Source organism: Saccostrea cucullata, unplaced genomic scaffold, assembly GCF_032062105.1.
Source record: "Saccostrea cucullata isolate Sc308-1 unplaced genomic scaffold, CSIRO_AGI_Scuc_v1 ctg5089, whole genome shotgun sequence".
Taxonomy (NCBI): domain Eukaryota; kingdom Metazoa; phylum Mollusca; class Bivalvia; order Ostreida; family Ostreidae; genus Saccostrea; species Saccostrea cuccullata.
Window position 1 is genome coordinate 61,608 of NW_026937341.1, and position 13,391 is coordinate 74,998.

The window sequence follows — 13,391 nt, forward strand, 5'->3', positions numbered from 1 at the left end:
TCCATATCAAAAGAATCTTCTATACACATAATAAAGAATAAGCAATCAAATCTTTATACGCATATTAACATACATGTATTTTATTTGCTTCAGTATATATGTATACATTTAATAATTCTACAAATTAAGTCAGGGGGATCCGACTTTTTCCCTAAGCGGGGGACACGAATTCTCTGAATTAGCTTGTTTTTTTAAATCTTGTTGCACCTGAGTGCCTGGAATATAAAATACAGCAAGCCATATATCACACAACACTGAAGAAAACACGTACAAAATAATGTACATGTAGATATAAGGATATACCTGGTAAAGTTCTTACATGTATGAAAAGAGCTGCCTTTACTAAAAATTAATATCAACTGTTATAGCCATTAGGTTGTGTACATGTACATGCAAAAATATATGCTGTCATATAAAGAAGCTTAGTTAATCATGGTAATACATAATATAATAGGCCTATCTAGAAGTCAAGAAAAGACTCTTAGCCTAGTTACTTCCCTATAATGAGTTGTCACGTACAGTACTCACTACTGTAGGCCTATATTCTTTATTTATTGTAGTTACTAAATATGACTAAGCTAAAAGCAGTTGCCAACCTATAATCCTTAGACTGGGTAGGAAGGTGAAGGCAATTTGCTTTCAGATTTTTGTTGGATATAAACAAATAATAGAGCTTTTCATAGACCTTCTTCCCACTAAATGTGAATAAGCTCCACTCTTGTTAAAATCACCGCTTGGTATTAAATAACAAAGTCAAAAATTGAAAATTAAACAGTTGCAATGTCCTAAATTATTGAGAAAAAATTATTGAAATGTCTAGAAAAGATTTGGTTGGGTGCATTTTCTGTGGGACGGTAGGCAATGAATGCCAACAAACAAATATTTATTTTAGTCCTATGTTTTAAAAATATTTAGTAAATATTGTACATTTGTATTCTATACTTACAGGTATTTGCTAGTAATGAACAGATGGTACTCCATAATATTGCACTGATAGCTTCTCAAATATTATAAAATGAATATGATACATGCAAATGGGTAAGAATTAAGAATCTAGAGTATATAGAGAGAAATATTTCTTGCAGAGGTACAGTTGTATATATTGGTATATGAAAATATTATATTATTACATTTATAGCAATTGTGTTGATTATTATATATATAGCAAAACTATCAGCATTCATGCTAAATTAATTTAAATTAAAGTTAACCTTTTTAATTCATAGAATACTTGTGTAATAAAATGTTATAGAGATAATGAACAAAATGTTATTGAACTGACATTGAACTGACATTTTTGAGTTTCTCTGTAGGCACAATTACAATGTCATCACAAGGTCAAACTTTAAGAACCAGAGTAATTCTTAATCATCCTGATTTGTCAAAAGACTATACATGTAAGTAATTTGTATGAATATTTTAATTTGGACACTTTAATTTTAACAATTATGTCTAAGCTGCACATATTTAATTTAATTTTTCGCACCTAAATCAGAGTTCAATATTACAGAGAACAGTCTGGAGGTGGAAACTGATAGATCATTTGAAGAGGATCCTGTTTAAGCAGTCATAAATATGTTTCACAAAACAATGAACACCTTGTTACAGCATATCTTGAACAGCCTAGCACAGGTATTTGTTACTGTCACTCAGAATTGTTGGAAAACTCTAACAATATACAACTTGTAAGATAAACTCGTAAGTTCAATATTACAGAGAACTGTCTGGAGGTGGAAACTGGTGGATCACTTGAAAAGGAAACTGTTGAAACACAGAGACGTGTACCAAGGAACAACAAGACATGATTGTTGAAGCATATCTTGAACACCCTGGCTTAGGTATTTGTCACTATACTCCTGTCTAAAGAGTACAAATATATTCTCATATTTTAGGTCACCTGAGTAAATTCAAGCTCAGGGTTTTGGTGTTAGGGCAGGGCTCTAATGAATGATTATAAATTGAAAATGCATGAATTCCTCGAAAACCTTTTCCTTTGCTCCTGGTTATTATGTCAGTGTTTTAAGTACATACTAATGATGACGAAAGGTGCCTTTTCAAAAATGGTTAATTTCAGATCCCCTGGCTCAGGGTACTTAGGATTGGAGTGGAATTACATAGTCTGAAAATAAATTACTGCTCTGCAATTTTCTTTTTGGTATTAATCAACCATTTATGTTGAAATAAATTTTTTGATAAAATTTCCACAATTTTGAAATATGTGCCCCCAGGGTCAGTTGTTCCTGAGGGGTAGAGTGCACAACTGGTTAAAAAGTGGAAATACATTTGATCTAACTCTGGGTATTAAGTAACTAGAAGTAAGCAAGCTAAGTGTATAGGTATGATAAGCAATAGTGCCTCTATCAAAATTTATTATTTAATGGCCTTTAATTTAAAACATGAACCAATTCAATTGTTGGACAGTTGTTACATGATACTCAGGTGACCTGTAAGGCCCATGGGCCTCTTGTTTTAAATCACATTTTTATAATGGAAACATTTAGATAGACAAAAGTTGTTTGTGACTAAAGGTCTTAAGGACTATATCCCAACTCTAACAGAGGGTAATTAGAACTATAAATATGCTTTTAAAATATGAAATAATGATGACTTCCATGAAGATATATTCTAAATAAAAAGGCTGCTTTACTATCACCAGAGGCAGTAAAGTGACTCTGTATGCTGTTCATGTAAGCAGTGTCAAGGTCACAGGGATTGAATTTTAAATTCTTGGCCATAACATAATAACTTAATTGTAAAAGTAAGTTCCAGATCTCAAAATATTGTCCTAATCGTTGATAATTATTATCATTAGATAAATTGTATACAATTTCCAAAACAGAGGTCATAAGGCAAGGTCAAGTTTGCAGAATTTATAGAAATTTCAATAAAAAATACAACTTTTCCATATGATAGTATGAAGAGAACATTATTTTACTTGGCATACAGCTTATCATGGCCAAGAAATATCAACCCTACTTAAGGGCATTTAAAGCATATTTTAAATCAGAAAATTTGTTGTCCATTTTGCAATTTAATATAACCTTATAGAATGTTTACCATTTGTATTTTCAGTGTTTACTAACAACACCACCTCAACAGAACTTCAAGATAAAGACCCCGTGGGGATCCTGTTTAGAATAGGTCCTCACTACCCCCTTGCTTATTGTAAAAGGCGACTAAATGTGGCGGTCCTTCGGATGAAACCGTATAAACCGAGGCCCAGTGTCAAAGCAGGTGTGGCACGTTAAAGATCCCTCCCTGCACAAAGGCCGTAAGTGCCGAGCATAGGCCTAAATTTGAAGCCCTTCACCGGCAATGGTGACGTCTCCAGATATCAGTGAAATATACTGGAGAGGGACGTTAAACAGTAAACAATCAATCAATCAAGATAAAGAAATTTAATGTGATGAGAACCTCAATAAAGAAGATAGAAAAAGATCAATGGTTTTAGTTTTTAGTGTAAAAGTTGATGTCACAAATGTCTTTACTTAGTCAGGAAGTCCAGAAACAAGTTTTGTGATTCTTTTAAATTGAAAGTGACTTTTTGTATAATCATTCATTTCTTGTATCTGGATTAATTGACTAATGAGAAAAAAGAGAAGATATTAAATCCATGGAATTATCCAAGAGAAAATCATTTGCAGGAACTGCTAAGAAGCAAAAATTGTGTTTCCAATCCAAGGATTTGAAGGATAGAATTAATGGATTGAGTTTTGGGCACTCAAAAATAAAAGTTAAATATAAATTTTTCGGGCACAAAAATATGCATGTCATCGCATGATATTCATATGAAACCTGGGTTCTTTTTTTCGCATGAATTTTTTGCTTCCGTAAAAATTAAACTGTTAAAAATTAAATTTTAAAAAAATCCAAATACATTATTTCTTGGATAGAAATGAATGATAGTAATGCAATGATATAATTAAAACTTTATTTGATCATTAAATGAAACAAACAAATATATATTAATAACAAAGTTCAAATATGTGAAGGTCAAGTGCAAGTCAAATTTTATACCAGGTATTTTGGTAATTTATCCTAATTCCCGATATTTAAATTACTTTAAAGAAAAAAATAAAAAAATTATTCAATTAACTTTAATGAAAAAAAATGAAATTAATTATAATCTTTAGCTTTTGAATGAAGAAAATAACAATGCTCTCCTAATTTTGCAAAGAGAAACAATGCCGATTAAAGTTGAATATTTACTGTAGAGTCATCAGCAGATAGAAAGTGAATTTGTTCAATTTGTTCTATCCGGACACTACCTTTGAATTTAACTCTTGACCAATCAGGATCGGCAATTTCCTTAGATCGGCTTGACACTTATTACTTACATTATCAAGGAACAGAAAGGTGATGAAGTCAATTAGCTAATTTTCTGTATTGAGTTTCTAACGAAAGACAGAATAGGTGAAGCCGAAACAAAATAAACAGGAGTCTAAATCGTACAAATAATCTAATACCTGTATCAAAGCAACATGTCAAGCCAATCTCACAAAGAATTTTCCTACAAACCAAAAAAGCCCAAATAAAAATAAATTTCACAGTTTATCTAGAAGATAAAATAATTGTTTTTCAATCGGTCATCACGAGTAAATTGATTTCTGAAAGGTGACAGATTGCTCAAATCCTGCATTAAATGGATTAAATGGATATAAATGGAAACTAGATGCTGTCATGAGACAGTAATACCCGCACTAAGGTGTTTGCCTCTAAATACACGCTCCTACATATTGGGCGGCTTTCCACAGAAATGGTCAAAATAATTCTATAATTTACATGTATTCATCAAATTGAGTATGAAATTCTCAGACCCAGTGACCTATAACTCAGAACCTCTTATATTTATTTTATACATGCTTAGTTCATTATATACCAGTCTGAATTTTATTAATGATGTAAATTCATGCACGGATCTGTCAGGACCCCCCCCCCCCCTGGAATTTATAAGGTTAAAAAATGTATATACTAAAACAAGGAAAAAGTTACAATGGACCCCCTTGGAAAATGCAGATCCCCCCCTGGTAAACACGAATATGTGTAAAATAGGTATGAAAAGTTAAACATTTGCGGCAATAGAAGTCACCACTACCCCCACCCCACCCCCACGATAAAGGTTTTTGATGTTTGGGTGAGATTTACTTTACGTTTTTTTTTTTTTTGATTATCAATTTCTGGGATAGGATTTTTTTTTTGACTGAGGTGGACCCCCCCCCCCCGGAAAAAATTTCTGGATCCGCGTCTGAAATTAGATTTTGATATATGTTTTGCTCATAATAGGACCTTTTTAAATTTACTACCCCACCCCCCTCGATACCACAATCACACAGCACATACTTTTGGGAATAGGCTAGATGGAAAAGGTTTGTTAAAATTTAATATCGTTTGTTACGAATTAATTTAAAATTTGTTCTTGTACTATACATGTGAACATGTAAATTTCTACATCACATCACGTTGCGTCACCCATTATCATATTTATAGATTAAACACCATTTGGCACACCTCGGCCGATACCCACTTCATCTGATAAGGTGATGGAACTGACGAAGGTTCGCCAAAATGGCACATGGCTAGAGGTCTGGTGTGCATTGGATTAATTCATTTTGTGTTATAATTGGATTTAGGCCTATATTTCATGAAGTTGACGAGACACAGGGAGTCGGTAAGTAGAAGTTTTAGTATAGTGGGGGGTAAAATACACCCAAACGATTAGGTTAAAGTTTAAAAAGGGTCAAAGATCATCGCATGCCACACTAGACGAATTTCATATTGTCAAGTTATCTCCCGTTGTCGATGTGACATTCAGTTACTGCCAATACTGGTGCGGATCCAGAATTTTTTTTCGGGAGTAGGGAGGGGGGTTCACATCTTAGTCAAAAAATTCCAGCCCAGAATTTCGTGACAAGCAGGAGAACAAAAATGAAAACAAATAAACAAATATTAAAAAAACAATGATAGTGAGGTCAATGTTTTCTAAGTTTATAGGGAGAGGATTTCAAGAGTCATTTTTTACTTGCTACAGTATATAGTCTTGTTTAAATAAAGCAAATGCCAGATGGGGGGGGATGGGGGGGGGATTCCAATCTTCCTACCCACTTCCTGTCCCTGAAATAACAATGTATTTTGTGATTCCAGTTAAATAGTATATTTTTTTCCATTTGACTAATTATTATACATATTTTGTTTCTTGTGTTTATAGTATGTCTGTGTATAAGTCTGCAGAAATTAAATCCTAGCTAGCTTGCCCATAAGTTTTAAGTGGGATGGGCTATACAAATAGCTTCCACATTTTATAGGTTTATTTCTTGTGACAATTTAATAAGACCTTTTATTTGGGTACCATTAATTTTTACCTCTGATCGCTTGACATGGGATACACATTTTTACAAGAAAAATACCAAACTTTAAACTCTGCCTAAATTTTGATCAGTAGGTGCTAGGGCTTTCATACTTATCATGACATATTGTATTCATTGTGAACTGTCAACAGGTATAAATATGTTTGACCTTGACCCTAGAGTTTGAACCACTTAAACCAAAAAAATTAACCTTGGCAATTAACTTTTGAACAGGAATTACTAGGGATTTCTTTATTTCACATGTGCATTCCTTGTGACAAGACTTTCTTCTGATACTAACAATTTGAACCCTTTGACCTTTGATTTTGACATATATTTGAGAAACTTCAACCTTCGCCATAGGCTTCCATACTGGGACATCAGTGTTTCACAAACATATCTTCATTATTATATGGTGGTGTCTCCATATGAGGGAAGATGTATTCACAACAAACAAACAAATCACTAAAGAAAATATAAAACATGAATATGTTGGTCATGCATATCTCTGCAGGAAAAAAAACAGCTTTTCAAATACTCCAACCATATTGTAACCCTTTCAAAACACTCATTTGAGCTTTTTTGGTTTCCTTAGCATATAATGTCTGTCGTGACGTGTTGTCCATCTGTTTGTCTAAAAACTTTTTACATTTTTAACTTCTCTAGAACCACTGGGCCAATTTTACCCAATTCATATAGAAATATGTACATTTGTATGTCAGACTCAGTCCATCTGTCTCAATAAATTTAACCTTGGTTATCACGGTCATATCTACTGAATGAGAAGAGACATTCATATTAAACTTATGTATTAGTATATTTACCTGTGAGAATGGCATGGTTTTTTTTTTAAATGTGACCTAGAAGTTTGACCAACTTGCAAAAAAATTAAATTGTTATAAATTCATCATTTTGAAAGAGAAAAGTTAGGGCATTCATATCATAATGCATGTATATTATTACCTGTGATAAGACCTTTCCAAATAAATCATGACTTTTACACTGTGACCTTGACCTTGAAGCGATCAAGCCTAACCTACTTTTCAAAAATTTTGCATTTGCTTATAACTTTTGATTGAGATGAGATATGTAATGACTCTCACATTTGACATGTACATAAATTACTCATAAGAATTCAAGGTGTTTCCCAGCATGTGATGTTTTTTTATGCGCCCGAATTTTTTCGGGGCGCATATTGTTTTTGTCCTGTCTGTTTGTCTGTTTGTTTATCTGTTTGTCTGTTTGTCTGTTGTCAACTTTAACCTTGGCCTAAACTTTTGAACTGTAAGAAATAGAGACTTCATATTTGGTATGCATACTCCTCTAATAAAGTTCTTTCAAATGACATCAAGGTCAATGACCTTGTGACCTTGACTGTGACCTATATGCTAAAAATAAGTTTTTCAACTGTTTGTCATAACTTTTGAGCCATAAGAAATAGAGACTTCATAATTAGTATGCATACTCCTCTAATAAAGTTCTTTCAAATGACATCAAGTCCAGTGACCTTGTGACCTTGACTGTGACCTATATGCTAAAAATAGCTTTTTCCACTTTTTGCCATAACTTTTGAACCATAAGAGATAAGGACTTTATATTTAGTATGCATACTCCACTAATAAAGTTCTTTCAAACAACACCAAGGTCAATGACCATGTGACCTTGACTGTGACCTTTATACTATAGCTTTTTCTACTTTTTGCCATAACTTTTGAACCATAGGAGATAGGGACTTCATATTTAGTATGCATACCCCACTAATTAAGTTCTTACAAACAACACCAAAGTCAATGACCTTGTGACCTTGACTGTGACCTATATGCTAAAAATAGCTTTTTCGAACTTTGTTGACGTCGGGCGCATAGTGTTTCACAAACACATCTTGTTACCCCTTGACGTTGATGTTTTACATAATTTTCAAAATATTTAACTCTCCTAAAAGATGATTAAACTTCTGCGTAACATTAAGGAAGACTTCAAGGAAGACAGGGCTTTTTGCACAAAAAAACGTCATTTTTCGACCCACATTTGACCCCCCGGGATAATCTAAATTCCAAAACCTTACTGCACATCTACATGACCCCAGCAACCATCTCCCAAAAGATGATTAGGCTGCTGAGTAAAATGTAAGAGGAGTTCAGGGAAAACAGGGCTCTTTGTATGAAAAACGTTATTTTTAGACCCCCATTTGATCCCCTGGGGCAAAATCTTAATTCCGAAACCTTACTGTACATGTACATGACACCACCAACCATCTCCCAAAAGGTGATTAAGCAGCTGAATAAAGTGAAAGAGGAGTTCATAGAGGACGGGACTTTTTGCACAAAAAACGTCATTTTTCGACCCCCATTTGACCCCCCGGGGCAAAATCAAAATTCCGAAACCTTACTGCACATCTACATGTCACCAATAATTATCCCACAAAAAATGATTAGACTGCTAAGTAAAATGTAAGAGGAGTTCAGGGAAGATGGGGCTTTTTACATAAAAAACGTCATTTTTCGACCCCCATTTGACCCCCCGGGGCAAAATTAAAATTCGAAACCTTACTGCACATGTACATGACACCACCAACCATCCCCCAAAAGGTGATTTGGCTGCTGAGTAAAATGTAGAAGGAGTTCAGGGAAGACGGGACTTTTTGCACAAATAACGTCATTTTTCGACCCCCATTTGACCCCCCGGGGCAAAATCAAAATTCTGAAACCTTACTGCACATCTACATGACACCACTAATCATCCCACAAAAGATGATTAGGCTACTGTGTAAAATGGAGGAGGAGTTCAGGGAAGATGGGGATTTTTGCATAAAAAAGTCATTTTTCGACCCCCATTTGACCCCCCAGGGAAAAATCAAAATTCCGAAACCTTACTGCACATCAACATGACACCACAATCATCCCCCAAAAGGTGATTAGCTGCTGAGTAAAATGTAGAAGGAGTTCAGGGAAGACGGGACTTTTTGCACAAAAAACGTCATTTTTCGACCCCCATTTGACCCCCCGGGGCAAAATCAAAATTCCGAAACCTTACTGCACAGCTACATGACACCACTAATCATCCCACAAAAGATGATTAGGCTGCTAAGTAAAATGTAAGAGGAGTTCAGGGAAGACGGGGCTTTTTGCATAAAAAACGTCATTTTTCGACCTCCATTTGATCCCCCGGGGCAAAATCAAAATTCCGAAACCTTACTGCACATCTACATGACACCACCAATCATCCCCCAAAAGGTGATTTGGCTGCTGAGTAAAATGTAGAAGGAGTTGAGGGAAGACGGGACTTTTTGCACAAAAAACGTCATTTTTCGACCCCCATTTGACCCCCCGGGGCAAAATCAAAATTCCGAAACCTTACTGCACATCTACATGACACCACCAACCATCTCTTAAAAGATGATTAAGCTACTGTGTAAAATGTAGGAGGAGTTCAGGGAAGAAAAGTGTGACAGACGGACGGACGGACGGACGGACATGAGTAACAACAATATACCCGAACTTTCTTTAGAAAGTGCGGGTATAATTATTTTGAGAAACCCTAATGAAATTTAAAAAAAAAATTAAAATTTTTAAAATTTTTTTTTCACCAAAATCAAAACAAAATTCAAAGGTCAAACTACAATAATTAAATTCAGATAGTAGAACATGACACGTTAAAGTTTTAGAATTCAGAAAATTTAAAGCTAACTATCTCATCCTTCACATCCCTTAAGATTTGATTGGATTAAGGATCATTATATGTTAGCATGTTCTAATGTTTACTTTGCATTTTGGTATGGCATTTTATTTCTCACTAAGTATTTTGTATATTTGTTACAGTTACGAAAATGAAGATTATGCTTATTATGGAAACAATATTAATGATAACAATTCTATACAATTCGAAAGTTCTAATCTTTAAAACCATAAGATACATATATGACAGAATACGACAGAATTCTATATATATTTATGTATAAAAATAAAAAAAAAAAACGACAAATACTCAAAATCTTATTTTTGCTCACCTGATCCCATTTTCGCAGTCGCAAAGTCACATTCACAAATGATTGAAAATTATTAATTTTACATGTAAATATACAATCCAGAGAATTTTTAGAGCATTTAGTTAATCTTTTTATGGTCTATATATAATTATTAAATCATTTCATTTTTAAAATACATTATATGTCTTTGATTTACTTCAACCATAATTATTAAACAATACACAAAAAAGTTTTAATGTATAAAATTACTTGTCTAAGCTTATTGATATTCTCCAATAATCTCATTCATATGACAAAAATCTTTTCCAAATTACATATATTTTTTTACAGGAAAAAGACAAGAAAATGTCGTCCAACAATTAATTGGATATGTTATGTTCTAAAGCTTTATGTGTAAACGTCGAAGAAAAGAAAGCTGTGGCAATCATTAATTTAAGATTAAGGTTTTGAGTTCTACATTTTGCTAATCAAAATGTTTTGTTAATGTACGTTTTACAATGAAAACTAGTGCTAATTGTAACGGGAACCGTTACAGATGTTCCCCAAACGCTCCCCAACTCCCTTTCGGTGCCATATTCCCTGTAAGCTTCATTAAATAAGACAAACTCTGTGCATGTTTGACTTTAACAACGTTTTCCCTGAAGGATACCAATTATATTTAATTTTTAGCATTGCACCCAAGTGCATGTAAATGCATGTGCGTTATGACCATATCATCTTGTCTACACTATTTATATATTTTAATATACTAGCTATATATTAAAGCAATTAGTCCAAAAGTAATAAAAATCACTCATTCAAGAGTATTTTAAATATACTCGTTTCAAATGCACGCACGTGCGTGCACGTGCATGATGATCATACTTTCTTGTAGGAGTCCCTTACATCTATCTATGTTCTAAATCCCATCCTGTTTGGTTGAAAAACAAGGGAGTTATAGCCATTTAAAGTTTCAGCCAATCAGATTGCAGCACACGTGCATGTGCGTGATTTCATGATTTTTTTTCTATATCATTTCATAGGATATCCTAATAAATGACTTATCATATTTTAAATTTCCAAGAATTTCGTCAAAAAAACAAAGGAGAAATAGCAATTTAAAGTTTCAGCCAATCAGATTGCAGCACACGTGCATGCGCGTGATTTCATGATTGTTTTCTATATCATTTCGTAGGATATCCTAATGCATGACTATATCTTAAATTTCAAAGAATTTCGTCAAAAAACAAAGGAGAAATAGAAATTTAAAGTTTCAGCCAATCAGATTGCAGCACACGTGCATGCGCGTGATTTCATGATTTTTTTTTCTATATCATTTTGTAGGACATCCTAATGCGTGATTATATTTTAAATTTCAAAGAATTTCGTCAAAAAACAAAGGAGATATTGCCATTTAAAGTTTCAGCCAATCAGCTTTCAGCACGCGCACATGCGCATGCTTTCATGAAAATTCTTATATATCATGCGGTAGATCTTCATAATGTAGGACTATGTTCAAAATTTCAAAGGATTATGACAAGAAACAAGAAAGTTATTGAGACTTTAGTTTCAGCCAATCAGAGCGAAGCGCACGTGCATGCGCGTGAGATCTTGCTATTTTGACCATGCTATCTTGTCTATACTACTAATGTATCCTTACATTATGAGTTTCAAAAAATTTCATCAAAAAATAGAAAAGTTACGGCAATATCCATTATATTGGTAATTTCACCTATTGCACGTGCGCGCTCTTGCAAGCACGTGCACGCAAAATGACCTTTGTTTGGCAACTCTACATAACATGCCTACTAACCCTAAAAAGGTTTCACCTAAGTCGGATGTGTAGTTTACAAGATCACTCGTGGACAAAATTTTCCCAGGAAGAAGAAAAATAATAAGAATAATAATAACTAGTGCTAATTGTAACGGGGACCGTTACAGATGTTCCCCAAACGCTCCCCAACTCCCTTTTGGTGCCATATTCCCTGTAATCTCTATTAAATGAGAAATACTTTATGAAATTTAGACTTAATCAAGGCAGGGACCTATATACTAGTATATAGTATTAGTATATAGGTCCCTGATCAAGGTCTTCCCAGAAAAATACAAAATATATTTTAAAATAGGCATTGCAAGCGTGTTCATGTGCGTAACCACAATATTATCTTGTCTACAATATCTAAAATATTAATATACTTCATATCAAAGTATTTAATCCAAAAGTTTTAAAAAATACACTCATTCGAGTGTATTTTTAATTTTACTCATTTCACGTGCATGCACGTGCATAATGACTATACCTTCTTGTAGGAGTCCCTTATATTTATCTATATTCTAAATCCCATCCTGTTTGGTTGAAAAACAAGGGAGTTATAGCCATTTGAAGTTTCAGCCAATCAGATTGCAGCACACATGCATGCGCGTGATTTCATAAATTTTTATCTTTATCGTATTGAAGGATATTTAAATGAATGACTATATTTTAAAATTCCAACATTTCATCAAAAAACAAAGGAGATATAGCCATATAAAGATTCAGCCAATCAGATTGCAGCACACGTGCATGCGCGTGATTTCATGATTTTTTTTCTATATCATATTTTAGGATATCCTAATGCATGACTATGTTTTAAATTTCAAAGCATTTCGTCAAAAAACAAAGGAGATATAGCCATTTAAAGTTTCAGCCAATCAGATTGCAGCACGCGCGCATGCGCATGCTTTCATGAAAATTTTTATATATCATGCTGTAGATCTTCATAATGTTGGACTATGTTCAAAATTTCAAAAGATTATGACAAGAAACAAGAAAGATATTGAGACTTTAGTTTCAGCCAATCAGAGCGAAGCGCACGTGCATGCGCGTGAGATCTTGCTATTTTTACCATGCCATCTAGTCTATACTACTAATGTATCTTTATATTATGAGTTTCAAAAAAATTCATCAAAAAAAAAGAAAAGTTACAGCAATATCCATTATATTGGTCATTTCATGTGTTGCACGTGCGCGCTCTTGCAAGCACGTGCGCGCAAAATGACCTTCGTTTGGCAAATCTACATAACATGTCTACTGACCCTAAAAA

At 33.7% G+C, this 13,391-nt stretch overlaps 1 long non-coding RNA gene across 1 annotated transcript; it reads left to right on the forward strand.

The window, feature by feature from the left end:
* The first annotated feature begins 1,311 nt into the window (after window positions 1-1,311).
* On the forward strand, window positions 1,312-1,762 carry LOC134247942 (uncharacterized). The gene is made up of 3 exons (XR_009987954.1): window positions 1,312-1,401; window positions 1,511-1,632; window positions 1,717-1,762. It is a non-coding gene; the product is annotated as an uncharacterized LOC134247942 (long non-coding RNA).
* Window positions 1,763-13,391: the final 11,629 nt, after the last annotated feature.